The 15,910-nt window shown below is 48.4% G+C and overlaps 1 protein-coding gene and 1 non-coding gene across 2 annotated transcripts in view; both read left to right on the top strand.

The window, feature by feature from the left end:
* Kcnk12 (potassium two pore domain channel subfamily K member 12) overlaps positions 1-15,910 on the top strand; it is a 45,224-nt gene that overhangs the window by 12,464 nt on the left and 16,850 nt on the right. The window lies entirely within an intron of this gene.
* On the top strand, positions 8,520-8,592 carry Trnak-cuu (transfer RNA lysine (anticodon CUU)). Its single transcript has one exon. It is a non-coding gene; the product is annotated as a tRNA-Lys (tRNA).

Below are 15,910 nucleotides of genomic sequence, written 5' to 3' on the forward strand. Positions count from 1 at the left end.
CGAAGCACAGTTTAGGAACGCTAAGATCTGGCTGTGCTGTGTTAGCCTCCAGGGCTATGCTGAAGCAAGGACTGCCTGCTTGCCATCCCACAGCCCACACCTCTGAAAGGAGGCCACAAAACTGGCAGGCCTGGTGCGTCTCCCAAGGGTTGATTCAAGGGAAAGTCTGCTCAAGGTCATCCTAAGGCAAATCCTGCCCAGCTGCTGAGCACTGTAGAAACTGTGTGTCTGTCTGTCCGTGCATCCTTTCTACAGCCTTACTGTTGGGCTACCCTTCCTCACTGCACCTCCAACTCCTCCATCCACCCACACACCCCTCACAGCCAGAAGGCTGCTGGACCAGAGTTCATGTTGTTTCCTCCACCTAGAAGGCCCTGCTCTGCCTTCCCGTTTTCTACCCATTGAACTTGGTCTTCGAGGTATCTGGTAGGAAGCACCTGTCCCAGCCCCTCAGACATGTGCTAATCCCCCATCTATGCCAGTTTTCCCCACTCTCACGTACGCTTGCACCAGGGAGAATGGCTGTGTGCAAAGCAGACACGTGACCTAGCAGATTTTTGTGTGTGACTCTTTCTCCATGGCAGCAGCTTTGTCTTAGCAGTGCGGATCCCCACTGCACCTAGTAAAATGATCGTGACCAGACTGGTATCGGCGTGCTGAGTGACTGCCATGAAGTGGGTTCTGCCTAGAGACAGTGAGAACACATGATGGCTTCTACTGCTCTTGAGCGTGTCGGCACAAAGTACACAGTTAGCCAACACGTGTTGAGTGAACGGAAAGAGTGAATGAATGAAGGAATGATTGCATGAATGAATGGAAAACTTGGACTGCAGGGAAACCGCAAGCTGTGCTCCCCACCCGGGACCCTCCTCCCCCAGTCCCACCCCCGTGGCTGGTGGAGCCGAACGTGTTTTTGGTACCTCTGTCTGGTCACTGGCTTCATCTCTCTGAAGATGGCAGGGGTGCATCTGGGCAGCCATCTCGGTCATCTGGCACTATCCTGGCTGGCAATGCAGTTTTTGTAACTTTTGAGTCTGATGGGTCCTGTCCTGACCCTGCTTCGGGGTTTCCAGACATAAAGGTGCCTGACCACATCAGAATCGCCAGAGTGAAACCATTGCTGGTGAGACAGGATTGCAGCAGCCCACAATCCTGCCCCGCCCTCCTCTGTGCTTGGTGGGGGACGTTCAGTCCAGAACAAGACTATCTACGTCTGGTCCTTTTTCTCTCGTTGCCTTAGAGTCCAGTCATGCCTTGGTCTTAGCTGTGTTCTTCAGCCATGAGCGCCCCCTCTTTGTTCCCTCTCTAACCCCTACATTGTCTGTGCCTTCACCAGCTCAGGACAGACCACATGGGTGGACACTGGCTCACAAATCTGATGGAAGTTTTTATCCGTAAGAAAATATAATTCCACAAACCCAGAAAAGCCACATCCACCCACACAGCCCAGCACCTCCACGATGCCTCCAGAAATACTCAAGGAAGCTTTTATTGGAATTGGGTGTCCCAGCTTTCTGGAAAGTTACAGTGGAGATCAACGCAAACCCTGAATCACAGCCTGTGTGCCTTCTCCCTTTTCCCTTCCAAATGGCCGAGATCTCTCTCCCCTCTGCCAACTGCTCCGAATTCGGAGTGCCTTCAGAAAGCCTGATTGGCTGCTCACCCCAGACCCTGCCAGAAATGCTGCAGGATTGTTCCTGCAGGAGGGAGAAGAAGACACATTGGCATTCACCACGGGGAGCAGCACTTCGGAGGCCTAGAGAGTTTAGATCCTAGGGTTCTCGTCTTCCTTAGAAAGCTGGGGTAGCATGTTAGCCAAGCCTGCAGGAGACACAGCCACCCGTGCCCACATCGGTGCAGATGTGGTGGGACCTCAGGCCCAACCCTGCCAGCATGCTTGCCTTCAGCCCCTCACTTTCTGTTAGGTACGCGCTCACTATGACACCAGTGAGCGTCTGTCTTCTTTGCAGACGATGGGTCCCTGGAAGGTGAAGTGCCTGTAGCTCTGGCCTTTTCCTCATCCCACTAAAGCAAGCCTGACACATGGCTCCAGATATAGTCTTGAAATGAATGGTTATTTGAACAAGTGGTTAAGATTCCCCTGTCTACCTGGGTGCTTGTTAAAGAAAAAGTAAACCATGGAGACCTCCACTTACAAGCCAAATGACAAGCTGGGCAGAATCCACTCAAGGTCCACTCAAGGTCATCCTCGGCTTCACAATGAGTGTGAAGCTCACCTGGGGGACATGAGGACCTTTCTGAAAGAAGAAGAAGGAGAAGGAGAAGGACAAGAAGGAGAAAAAGGAGAAGAAAAGAAAAACAAAAAACCTTTAAAATAAAAGAAGGAAGAGGAGAAGGAAAGGAAGGGAGGAAGGAGGGAGGAAGAAAAATGAATATAATAATTGACTTTGTCAAAGAAAACCCCACTATTTGAGTGCTCCATGACGGGCTGCTCCGAGTCAGCTGTTCCAGAATTAAAAATGGACAGAATTTGAAGCCAGTGGTTGCATACACTCTACTTCACTGCCCTGCAAGCCCCTAATGCCTGGGGAAGCCTCTGTCCCTTTGATCAAATTCACAGGCAATAAATATCTACAACCTACAAGGCCACTGAGAAGAGCATCCAACAGGTCAGACTGTTTGCAGGCTATGGAGCTGCCCAGCAGAGACTGGGCTGAGGCCTGACTGGGAGAACTAGCCTCGCAGAGCTCCTGGATGAGCGCTGTATGCACAGTAGGTATGTATTATTCATGCCTGCAGTTTAAGGATGAGGACTCCTCCATCAGGAGACAGCTCACTCTGAGCCTGTGTGTAGAGTGCTAGTGGTGAGGGCCGGGGACTCCAGCCGTGGTTTTCGGTTGTGCTCTAGCACTGTGGTCCTGTCACTTGCCCTCTGCTCCTTCACTGAATCTATTTCTACTCCTGGACAGTCACCCTGGACAACTCAGCCGAGACCTTGACTCCTTGATGTCTCTAAAGCAAAACTTTTCTCCATTCACTCTGACAGGTTCTATCCACTCCCTTGCAATAACCAACCATTGCAAAGTAAGGAAAAAAAGAAAAACCAGATTTGTGGGTACACACCTGTAATCCCAGCACTTGGAAGATAGCAGCAGGAGGATTAAGGTTCAAGGTCAGCTTGACCTACGTAGCAAGTTCCAGGCCAGCCAGAACTGCATTGTAAGATTTGGTTTCAAAAACAAGACAAGCAAAAGCTATGTAAAAAGTCAGAATCTTGGCTCCCACCTTTGCTTCTCTTTTCCTTAATAGCATCACCCACACCACAGAGTTGTCCCAACTCTTTTTTTTCCTAACTTTCCATGTCCAATCCATTATCAAATCTTGCCAGGTCAACCTGCAAAACCCATCACGATCCCCTCTTCTCATCTATCTCTTCGTCAGCCTTGGTCCTCCACCCTCTGCATGGCTTCCACAGAACACTGCCAGGGTCCTAACCTGTTCTAGCTTCTAATTTCTTCTCTGCTTCTTGACAGCCTGTTTTCCAAAACTAAAGATACCCTTCAAAAGGGCAGGAGGGGATCTGATGTAGCCCAGGGTAGCCAACAACTCACCATGTCGTCAACGCTACCCTTGAACTCTTGACCCCCTACATTCATCTCCCAAGTGCTATGATTACAGTTATGAGCCACTGTGCCCAACTTAGGAAAGATTTTTAAGAACACAGGTCAGGTCAATCCAGTCTTTGGCTTGAAATCCTCCAATGAATTCCCGCTGCCCCAAATCATGTTCTCCCCGATGTCCTGCTGGACCTTCGTGCTGCTTTTTCCTTGGCTTGAGTCACTGTAGTCGCCCTGGACATCTTCTTTTTTTTTTCCTAGTGTCTTTTTTTTTAATTTATTTATTTATTAAAGATTTCTGCCTCCTCCCCGCCACCGCCTCCCCTTTCCCTCCCCCTCCCCCAATCAAATCACCCTCACTCATCAGCCCAAAGAGCAATCAGGGTTCCCTGCCCTGTGGGAAGTCCAAGGACCACCCACCTCCATCCAGGTCTAGTAAGGTGAGCATCCAAACTGCCTAGGCTCCCCCAAAGCCAATACGTGCAGTGGGATCAAAAACCCATTGCCATTGTTCTTGAGTTCTCAGTAGTCCTCATTGTCCGCTATGTTCAGCAAGCCTGGACATCTTCTTAAACCTCAGGACATTAGTTAGCGTTTACTTTCTTAATCCTGGGCACACTGCGCACTGCCCCGTGAGCCACAGAGGGCTAGCTTCTCAACTGTACTCACACCTCATTGTCTAGAGCGAAACTATCACCCGGCTCCCTAACTATAGACCCTTCTCGCTTGTTTACTGCTTGCCCTAAGAGCATGCATTCTTTTCAGGAATCCTAGTCACAGAAAAACAGCAACAAAAAAGAAAACAGATAAACGAAGAAATGAAATCCTAGACACATTTCCCACCTACTTCTTGCATTTGAGAGCAAGGACCTCTTCCTCAGACCCCACTGCCTAGAGTTGGCAGAACAAATGAGTGAGCTTTCAGAGTTCTATGGGGTGGTGTTTCTGCTTTTATTTGACAGTTCTGTACATGTGTGTGTAGTTGGTTTTTTTTTTTTTACTCTTTGGTGGTCCACTACCAAGCTCCCAAATAAATAAATATGCCGAGTCTTATTCTTATGAAGGCCTGCCCTTAGCTGGGCTTGTTTCTAGCCAGCTTTTCTAACTTAAACGAACCCGTTTCTCTTTTACATTTCACCTCTGGGCTTTTTGTCTTTCTTTATTCTATAGATCTTTCTTCCCTTCTTACTCTATGGCTGACTAAATGACTATGTGACTGGTGGCTGGCCCTGGCGTCCTCCTCTCCTTCTCCTTTTCTGATTCCTCCTCTACTTGTTCATCTCTCAAGCCTAGATTTCTCCTATTTATTCTCTCTCCTGCCTTGCTATTGGTTGTTCAGCTCTCTATTAGACCAATCAGGTATTTTAGACAGACAAAGTAATACAACTTCACAGAGTTAGACAAATGTAACATAACAGAAAGCAACACACCAGGTGGTAGTGGCACATACCTTTAGTCCCAGCACTCAGAAGGCAGAGACAGGCAAATCTCTGTGAGTTCGAGGCCAGCCTGGTCTATAGAGCTAGTTCCAGGACAGGCTCCAAAGCTACAGAGAAACCTTGTCTCCACAAACAAAAACAACAACAAAAAAGAATGCAACATATCTTTGCACCATTAAACAAATATTCCACAGCATACACAAATGTAACACATCTTAAGCTGATATTCCCCAGCACGTATGTGATGTGTTTTGATCACCCACCCCCACTCACTCCTATTTCTCCTTTCTTCTTCTCCCCCTTCCACTGAACCCCTTGTCTTTGCAAGTGAACCACCTTCTTTCTCCTTGCTTGTCTCCTTTTCTTTCCTTTTGAGAGAGGGTCTTGTGTATCCCAGACCAGCCTCGAACTCACTGGGTAACCAAGGGTGACCTTGACTCCCTACCTGTGCCCCCACAAAATGCTGTGATGACAGGCCCTTGGTACTATATCCAGTTCCCATTTTGTCATCTATAACAGGAGTGGGAACAGCACTGTGTCTCATGGTGGGTGGCAGATAATAGGAGACAGTGAATGCTGATGCTTTGGCCCTTGAATTTAACGTACACTCTAGGATGGGGCTGTGCTCATATGAATACACAATTGGGCTGAGATCATACAGGGAGTATCCAGATCATGGCCAAGGAGCCTAATCCCGGGTCTTTTGCTTTCCACCACGTCTGACAGGGTGAGCAGGCCTGAAGAACAGCGAGGCCAAGGGCAGACCTCCTCAAGCATGATAAATGGCAACAACCTGCAATTGTCTTAATGGCAGACCTTGAGGGCCAGGCAGAAACGTGTGGGATTGAAGCAGGAGCCATTATAAGTTCCCAGTGTTGTAGGGAAGCATCCTGGCCATGCAGTCAGGCAATCTAGTTAGCTTAAACCATCAGCATCTAGATTGCCTAGAAACAACCAAGTAATTGTGTAATCACTTGTCTCAGCTGTTTACCAACATTTAAGGCAGCCCACTGCCAGCTGTCCCCTCTCTATCAAGAGCCGCGTGTCTCTGGCAGTTTTGCATTCTTTGAGTGGCATGTGCTTAGCTTGTATATTTAGTTCTGGCCCACTGTGTGATCCCACACTCTTTCAAAAAGGTTAACACTGTGAATTGTTTTGTGGGTTCTGAGTGGCTCAGAGGGTTCTGTTGTCTAGCTACAGCGTGAATGGGCAGTTAGTGGAATCAGGCAGATGGAATGTAGACGCTGTACACATCTTTCTCATAGTGGCCTTGTGTGTAAGGGGGTGTGGGGCTTAACCAGGGTCAAGGGAGTTCTCTCAGATAAATAACACAGACTGAGGGAAGTGATCTAGCAGCCCAGGAGGGAAGGAGCTGGAGGCTGGTGGAGCCTTTGGAAGTGCATAGAGAATTTCAGTTCCCAACACCAAACTTGCAGCCCTAGCTCCAAGGGATCCAATGCCCCTGGCCAGCACAGGCACCTGTACACATGTTCACATGCCCACACACAGGCACCTGTACACATGTGCACATGCCCACACACAGGCACCTGTACACATGTTCACATGCCCACCCACAGGCACCTGTACACGTGTTCACATGCCCACCCACAGGCACCTGTATACGTGTGCACATGCCCACACACAGGCATACACACACATACAGAGACAAGACAGAGAGAATAAAATAAATCTCAGAGGTCAAAAAAGATCACATATGAAGATCCCTGTCAAGGGCTAGCAGGATCTCTCCACAGTGCACCTGGAGAAGCCTTCAGAGGAAACTTCCTCCTCCAAAGTGGGCTGGTCAGAGCTGCCTCCCTCTCCCCAGGGCCTCAGGACAACAGCCTCCTGTGTTTGCAGAGAAAGGCACCAGGACTGTGATGTAGCAGAAGCCGGCATGTAACAATGACCTGAATTCATGGAGCCTTTGCCCTTAGACTCTCCTTTACCCGCATCTAAATCCCTGCTTTATTTCTCTTTTAATGTTTTTCCATAAAACTTCTGCTTTTATAGTCATTTATGGCTGAAGGGCACCCCAGATGCCTACTGCAAGCTGGTACTCTGATGAATTCTATCAGCTCATGACCCTGTCCCATCCCAGGGCTAAGTGTGGAGGAGGGAAGGGATGCAGAGCCTGCAGGGAGAAGCCCACTCCATTGTTCCAGGACTCAGGTGTCATTGGACATCTGTGTGGCTCTGACGCCGCTTCCCCGTGGCTGGAGATGACATTCTGAAGTCTCCCATCCTCTGCACAGAGGTTAGAACTGCACCTTAAAGCAATAGGCTCCACCAAAACTGGCACCAAATGTTATTATGGGTTAAAGAGCTAGAAGTAGAGAGCTCAGAAAATCTTGCAGTTTGGATGCAGGGCGGGTGTTAAACTAATCGCCCATCTACATTTTCCACAACAATTATCAGACCTCGGGTTCCAATTCAGCACCCAGAAAACACGACCCGTTATCTGTTTGCTCATCAAGTGTTCGCTGGATGTCCTCCGCGTGCACATTCTTAAATCCCTAGGGATACAGCAATGGGCATGGAGATGGATGCCCCACTGAAACATTCTAGTCATGGAAGAGGGGCAACAGGCCATAAAGAGAAAACAGCAGGTAATGGACTGGCTGTGTGGACCTGTTCACACTTGCTTACCTCACATGCATTAAAGCCCTTGGTCCAATCTCCAGCCTGCTCTGGCCTGTCAGATGCTACATGCATGTGGCTCACAAACATACATGCAGGAAAAATACTTGTACACAAAATTTAAAAAGACAAGCTGGTTTGCTGTTTACAGAGGTGGGAAAGGGTGGACCAGGACAGATTGGGACTGAGGTACAAATCTGGGATTTGCCAGCTGATAGGCCATTTTAATATGGTCTGAAGAGGGAAGAGGGATAATAGATAAAGCAAGTGCTCAGATGAGCAGGGTATGGCTCAGTGCTGGACGGGTTGTCTCCAAGAAGAAGTCCTAGGGAGGTAGAAATATTCCCACAGCCAGGGAGTCATTTTATGTATACTTCCACTAAGTAATAGCAGAAATGCATATGGCCTCTGAAGTCCCTGAATTAATTTAGCTACACGTGTAAGAGCATCCTTCCTCATCGTGAGTCCATTTGGAAGCAAAGAGCTCAAGTGTGTAGCAGACACATGAGGCTTTGCACAGGGCTGCATAAATATGTAACTGCAGGACCCGGGACTCCATGATCACCAGGACCCGGGACTCCATGGCCACCAGGGCCTGGGACTCCATGATCACCAGGGCCCAGGACTCCATGTTAGATCAGCAGAGCCCGGGACTCCAGCCCCATTTGCAGTTTTGTGTAAGCAGAGACTGCTTTTGCCTTTCCCGGCAGCCCAGACCCGAATAATCACCTACATGCTGTCTCCTTGACTCCGCCTACTCTCTATCTCTGTTTGGACTTCCTGCCTAGCATTACTCTGCTAGGCCATTGGCCAAAACAACTTTAATCATCAACCAATAAAAGCAATGTTGGAATATGAGCGGGCCCGGCTAGCTCAGTCGGTAGAGCATGAGACTCTTAATCTCAGGGTCGTGGGTTCGAGCCCCACGTTGGGCGCCATCTGTTGGAATATGAGCGGCGGGGCTGCGTCCCCAACACCCCGGCCGCTTGGCTAGCTCATGCCCGAAATAACAACACACAAACTGTATTCATTTAAAGAACTGCTTGGCCCATGAACTCTAGCCCTTACAGGCTAATTCTCGCACCTGGACTAGCCCATTTCTAATAATGTGTGTAAGCACCCCAAGGTGCGCTTACCGGGAAGATTCTAGCCTACATCCATCTTCATCGCGTGTGCCTCAGAGAGCAGAGCTATCGCGTCTACCCGGGAGAGCTGAGCATGGTCTGTGCTCCAGCAGAGCTGTCGGGTCTCTCCGGGAGCAGAGCAGAGTCTGACCTCACTTCCTCTTCCGCCCAGAATTCTATTCTGTTTCCTCCTCCCATCTATCTTTTAACCTATCAGGGCCAAGGAGTTCCTTTATTGCTTAGCCAATGAAATCAACAGATTGATATATGACACTCCCACATCAAAGCAACACATATACAGACGGACATCCCACATCAGTTTCGTGGGAGCCAACAGAGTGTAGGGAGCACACTTGCTTCCGAAGAGTTTTCCCTAATAAAGCTGTCACTGTACCTGGATCATGGTGCTAAGCGGGCTCTTTCCCAAGGGAGCCCTTACGTGGTGCTACCTGTTGGCCTCATCCCTGAGTAAATTATTTGTCCAAAGAAAACAAGAATTAAATTGAAATTTAGCCAGGTATTTTTATTACAACCTCTGTCCTCCATCTCAGCCTCTGCCTTGAGCCAGTGGCTCTTGCTCTGCACCTGCCAGCACAATGGTCGGCCTCAGAAGGTACTCGCACGGTACTCGCACGGTGCAAAGCAACTTGCACATGTTGCTCATTTTACTCCCTCATCTCCATCCTGTGACGGCAGGTACAGCGTGGGTTATCCACAGACAAAGGAAACGGAAACAAAGATAGGATGTGGGGGCTGCAGAGATGGCTCGGCCATTAGGAACACTTGTCCTTGCTGAGGACCCAGGTTTGGTTCCCAGCACCCACGCGACAGCTCACAACTCTCTATTATCCCGGCCAGCGGGATACGAACCGTGGTCCCTGATAAACCTGGAAGAGAGGAATGGAAGGAACAAGAGACACGAGAAATGACGGCAAGACAGTGTTTCTGATCAAACCATTGTTTATTATAGCCTCAGAAGTTGTTAAATAGAAAACGGGCAAGGGGGAGGGGAGATGTGTCAGGTCTGCTGGAATTCAGGTAAGTAAACACTGAGGGTCTGTGCTTGTTGACTAACAAAGGAAAATGCTCATTGTTTCTGAAGCCTGGTGTCTGCAGGTCTCACTAGGAGATGCCAGGCTGATTTCCTAGACCCTGCAGAGGGGATAGAGGTAAATATTTTACTGAACTTGTGAGCTTAAGAGGGCTGTAAACAAAATGCAGATCTCAAAATACAGGTCTTTGCTTCAGGCACTCTATAACTCCAATTCTAGGGCATCCAATGCCCTCTTTTGGCCTCTGAAGCTACCAGGCAAGCATACAGTGCATATACATATAAAATAAATAAATCTAAAAAAAAATTAAAGGTAGGTCATATGACTTTCTGAGAAGTCAGCCAGCAACAGATCTGAGAGATTAAACAGACGTGGCTGACACCATGGCTACCCCATGACAAAGTTGATACTCTCTAAATGACAAATTTAGAGACCTAAAACTACTTATCAGTGATTGAACCAAAGGAAGACAACCAGTGTCCTGCCTTTTCTGATAGAGGCTCCCTGTTTGCTCCAGGGGAAACTGCATGCCCCAGCCCTGCCAGATCTCAGTATAGCCACTACCCTGCTGGAACCTCAGCTTTAGCCACCTATATGGAACTCCAAGTCTGTGAGAGTCCCTCTGAGGAAGCTGCCTGGTCACTTGGGCTTCATTCAGCCTCCTTTCTGATTTGACTTTGGCCTGTGATAGTAAATCCCCCACAACCTTGTTATCTTCTTACTCATGTATGGCTTCTCTTCCCACCCAGACTTGTCATTATTAAAAACAATAAGTCAAAAAAAAAAAAAAACAATAAGTCATAGCTTGGCATGGTGGCGCACGCCTTTAATCCCAGCACTCGTGAGGCAGAGGCAGGCAGATCTCTGTGAGTTCGACGCCAGCTTGGTCTATATAGTGAGTTTCAAGCCAGACAGGTTACAGGGTTAGACCCTGTCTCAAAAAACAAACAAACAAAAACAAAGAATGGGCTAACAAGAGTGGGTAACTGCCTAGCCTGAAAACCTGTGTTTGATCCCCAGGTGGGAAGAGAACTCCCAAAAGTTGTTATCTGACCGTTCATTGCACACACATGTTCACAGACATATACACATAAGTAAATAAAATGTAATAACCTATCTTTAAAGGGACAAAAAGCCAAAAAGGAAAAAGGGTGGGAAATGCCCTTCTTCTATTACTATAAGAATCCTAGAGATTTACCTCTGAGTTTTCCCTCTTGATAAAAATGTGGATATTGTTTTTCATGTGTTTTTCAAAGTATTCTTTTTGCTAGCTGCATAGTATTCCTTAGAGAGGGTTTACCATGGTTCATCATGAGTACATGTATCCCCTCCCTAAGGCCTATCTCATCGACATCCTCCCCACCCTCCAGGAGGGCCCTCGTGAGGACTATGAGTAATTGGGTTGTCTGGGGGTGGGAAAGGGGGTGGGCTATGTTTGGCGCATGATATGTGTTAGCTCCAGAGGGGCCATTTAGAGGGCTGGAAAATTACAGAGTGCTCATACCCGGCCCCCGTCTGCCAACAAAGGGCACCTACAACAAATCCTGGGAAATTATAGCTTTTGCAGTCTGAGCTACTCAAATGGGAGAAAAGTACACGGGACCCACGTGTCTGGATAAGGACACTGGGACAATGGTGTGACTATCCTTGGGCCTGAGAGGAACCCAGTGAGGAAGAAAGGCTGCCCAGCTGCTGCCTCACACAGAATCTCGAAGGTCCAGAGCTCAGTGGCTGACACAGCAGAAGGCAAACTCATCCAGGTTGCCATCTTGCTGAGGGAAGGCAACCCCAGTCAAGATGATCCAGAGGTTTGCTGTGGGCACCCCTGCATGTGTGGAGGTCAGGGCGGGAGCACAGGGCAATTGAAGAGGTGAGAGCTGGCACACTGTGTATCCCAGTCATGGTGGAGGGCCCAGGGTGCTCAGCACCCTGAGTCCAAAAGGAAGATGTGCCAGTGGGTGCAGGGAGCTGGCGCAGCTGGAGCGTGAGGACCTGAGTTTGATCCCCAGGATCCATGCAAGGAAACTGGGTGCAATGCAGTGCATTTGTGACCCCATTACTGGGGAAGCAGCAGCAGAGGGACCCCTTGGGCTCGCTGGCCAGCCAGTCTAGCCTAGTTGGCAAGACGTCAGTCCCAGCAAGAGACCCTATCTCAGAAAACAAGGTAGACAGTGATAAAGGAAGGAAGACCACTGAGGCTGACCTCTGGCCTCCATATACACATGCACATATGTATATACATGCACTCATCCACACATGAACATGTACAAACATAGACACACCCATGAAAAAGTGAGAGTGAGGGTATGTTTCTAGAATGTTGTTGGCTTTTCTCTGGTGGGGTGGGGTGGGGCAGGCCTGGGGCTTCAGCACATCTGGGAATACCTGCTCCTAGAACCTGTATGGGTGAACCAGCAGCTTGGAGGGACCTCCACCTTCCTGCCAGTCACAGAAACTGCTCTGAGAACTGACGCCAGGTTGCCGAAGCTTCAGTTGGAAATGCTAAGTTCCCCTTTCCGAACCTCAGACTCAGACACAGCGGGGGGGGGGGGGGGGGGGCAAGGGGATGTCTTTCCCCATGGCCGGCTCCCAAGGGACCAGACCACAAGTAGTTCCAGGGTCTCATGGCTGTCCTGGTTCAACTTTTGTTTAAGGAAGAACCAACAGAGTAGTTATGCCCTGCCGCCCTCTGGAGTGTCCAGTCTTAAAGCAAAAGTCCCTGGCAGCTCAGCTGAGCTTTCCTCACTTCCAGATTTCTGCTCTGAGGTCTCTAGGTGATAGAGAGGCTCAGCCACAGTGGAGTCCGTGATCGAGTTCTGACCCCACTCCACCAATCCCCTGTGCTATCGCCTGAGCCTCAGACTGTACATCTGAAGATAGGGTCACAGTATGGCCTACCTAGCTGGTGTGAGAAATGAAACGTGCATTTAAATGGTCTAAAACTGCAAAGGCCACTCGAGCTTCAGTGAAGCGTCACAGGCCAGTGACTGCAGGTTTAGAAAGGTGTAGCTGTCACCTGCCCTTGCTGGGGACAGTTAGTGGTGGCTGTTACGAGTACTACCATCTAATGCCCTAGCCACTGCTGGTTCCTTAGTTACAGGTGCCTCAAGGGTTGGCGACGCCCGACAGTTAAGAGCTCAAAGACCCTGATTTAGTCCCTAGCATTCACCCCTTGTCTTAACAGCCATCTGTAACTTCTGTTCAGGAGGATCCACGCCCTCTTCTGGCTTCTGCAGGCACTGCACATACATAGTGCACAGACATGTATGCAGGCAAAACACCCATACACATAAAGATAATTAATTTTTTTAAAGCTTCTACCTCAGCTTACTCCTTGTAAAGGATTATAGTTTCATGCCTACTTGTGAACAGGCATGGTGGGTGTTGTGTTGCTTGTTTTGGGGATTGGGTCTCAGGCAGTTCAGGCTAACCCCAAACTTGCTTTATAGCCAAGGGTGATCTTAAACTTCTGGTCTTTCTCCTCTGCCCCTCAAGTGCTGGCATTATAGCCCTGAGCTTTTCCTGGTTTACACCGTGCTAGGAATTGAACCCAGAACTTTGCGCTTGCAGGCGAGCTGGCTTTCTGCTGTGCTCTTATTCATTTAGAAGTGAAAGTGTGTTTCGTGCATTGGTGCAGAAACTTGGCAGCCTTGGCAGTCTGCTCTTGCTTGTGACTCGCAGGCACTGGCTGTGCTGGAAGGCAGCAGCAGCCTGGGGACTCACTAAGCATTGGTCCTCTTACCCATCACAGTGTGGCGGTGCTGCAGCCCCTGTAGGCTCCTGACAGCCCATCCTGGCTGAAAGGCTACATAACAAGACATGGACTTTAGAATCCACCTGCCCTCAGAGAAGCAAAGCAAAGGGTAGGGAGTGTAGTGGACATTATGATCAACGTCTGTCTGTCATCTCAGCATTTAGGAGGTGGAGGCAGGAACATCAAGAGTTGAAGGCCAGCCTGGGATACATGAGACATGGTGTCAAAAGAAGCAAAGGCATTTTACAGTTAACCAAGATATAAAGAAAGTAATTTGTTAGCTTTTTATGGCATTTTCTTATGTGTATCTGTGTATTGCTACACATACTACACATGTGCTACACATGTACTACACACAGCATTTTAATGTATGTGTGTATGTGCACACATGTACTATATACAGTATTTTCTTGTGTATATGCACACATATGTACTACATACAGCATTTTCTTGTGCGTATGTGCACACACATGCTTACTACATATGTGTGTGGAGGTCAGAGAGCCACTTCAGGAGTTCCTTCTCCACCATGTGGGTACTGGGAATTGAACTCGGGTCTTCGGACTTGGCAGCAAGCACTTTTACTCTCCGAGTCATCTTGCTCACTCCGTTTACTGTTTTCTTTTTTTTTAATATTTATTTATTTGTTATGCATACAATAGTCTGTGTGTATACCTGCAGGCCAGAAGAGGGCACCAGACCTTATTACAGATGTTTGTGAGCCACCATGTAGTTGCTGGGAATTGAACTCAGGACCTTTGGAAGAGCAGGCAATGCTCTTAACCGCTGAGCCGTCTCTCCAGCCCCTGTTTTCTTGAGACAGGGTTTTCTTCTGTAGTCCAAGCAGGCCTCAGATTTAAAGCAATCTTCCTGCCTCTGCCTCCTGGGTGCTAGAATTACAAGCATGTGCTGCCACACCACACAATTTTTAAAAAAGAATTTATTGTGTAAGCTCTTATTAAAACTTTTTATTACATTTACTTATTTTGTGTGTGTGTGTGTGTGTGTGTGTGTGTGTGTGTGTTTGGGGGTTGGGACTTAAGCTACAATGCATGTGTGTGGATCAGAGGACAACTTGCTGGGAGTTGGTTCTTTCCTTCCACTTTGTGGATCCTGGGGACTGAACTCACTTTATTAGGTTTGGTAGCAAGCACCTGTGCCTGCTAAGCCATCCTGCTGTGTGTGTGTACGTGTATATGCATGTGTGTATACATATATATTAGTGTGCATACACATATACATTAGTATATATACATATATTAGCATGTGTACATACATAAATGTATATATTAGTATGCATACATACACATAGTATGTATATACATATATGTGTATATACATACATCTATATTAATCAGTGTGTGGATATACATATATATTAGCATGCATGCGCATACCTGCTGTGGTAGGCAAGTGGAAGTCAGAGGACAACTTTCAGGAGGAGTCAGTTCTCTTTCCACCATACGTTCTGGGGATGGAATGCAGATTTGGAGGCGAGTGCCTTTTTCTGTTGAGCCATCTTGCCTGCCCCTTACACTCATTTTTTTAAGAGCAAAAATTTTGTTGCCCTGTTTATTGAGCACTCACAAAGTGCTGACCTTTCTGATGACCCTGAAAGACAGCAGAGCTGGACCTGTTTCCAGCGGCATCCGTCCTTGAGCAGAGCAGCCTCCATCAGCCTCCAGGAGGTGGCCCAATGATGATGACCTGGAGGAGCCAGAAGCAGATGCCCCATCTCACAGGGGAGGGCATTTCTCTGGGTGTAAACATTCCCCTGCAGTTAGGGGGATAAATATAAGCACAGCCTCCTGATCAAGGCTCTGGAATGAAGCTTTGCTTCCTGGACTCCCTGCTGCCTCTGCTGCTGCGGGGAAACAGTGGCCAGGGTTGGCCAAGCGGGCTCCTGCAGCCAACCAAGCTGCCGGCCATGTGGATCTGATTTTGTTCCATGACAGTGTGGGCAGGCAGCTCACGGTACCATAGGCTAACACTGAGGTCAAGGGTTTAGTTTCTTCTTAAGCCTCTTTGCTTATAGATGGTTCTGTCTGTCTGTGTCTCCCCACAGCTGATCCTCATGGCTTTCTCTCACAGGATCAGATAAAAGCCTTCTTGTTGCCCTTGTTGGTCTCAAAGGAGCTGTCTACCAATATAACCACACTCAGAGCGCTGGGACCCTGACATGTGAATTGGAGGGGAACACAGTTCAGCCTGATATGGGCTTCAGAGGCCACTGTGAGCATGCCACGGCTGCTCATCATTGGCTCCTGTAGACTGGAGGGAAAGAATAAGGCAGAAGGAGGATGAAAACGGTGAGAGAGGACCA

Source organism: Alexandromys fortis, unplaced genomic scaffold (assembly GCF_014885135.2).
Source record: "Alexandromys fortis isolate MF-2015 unplaced genomic scaffold, M_Fortis_MF-2015_v1.1 scaffold_42, whole genome shotgun sequence".
Lineage (NCBI taxonomy): Eukaryota > Metazoa > Chordata > Mammalia > Rodentia > Cricetidae > Alexandromys > Alexandromys fortis.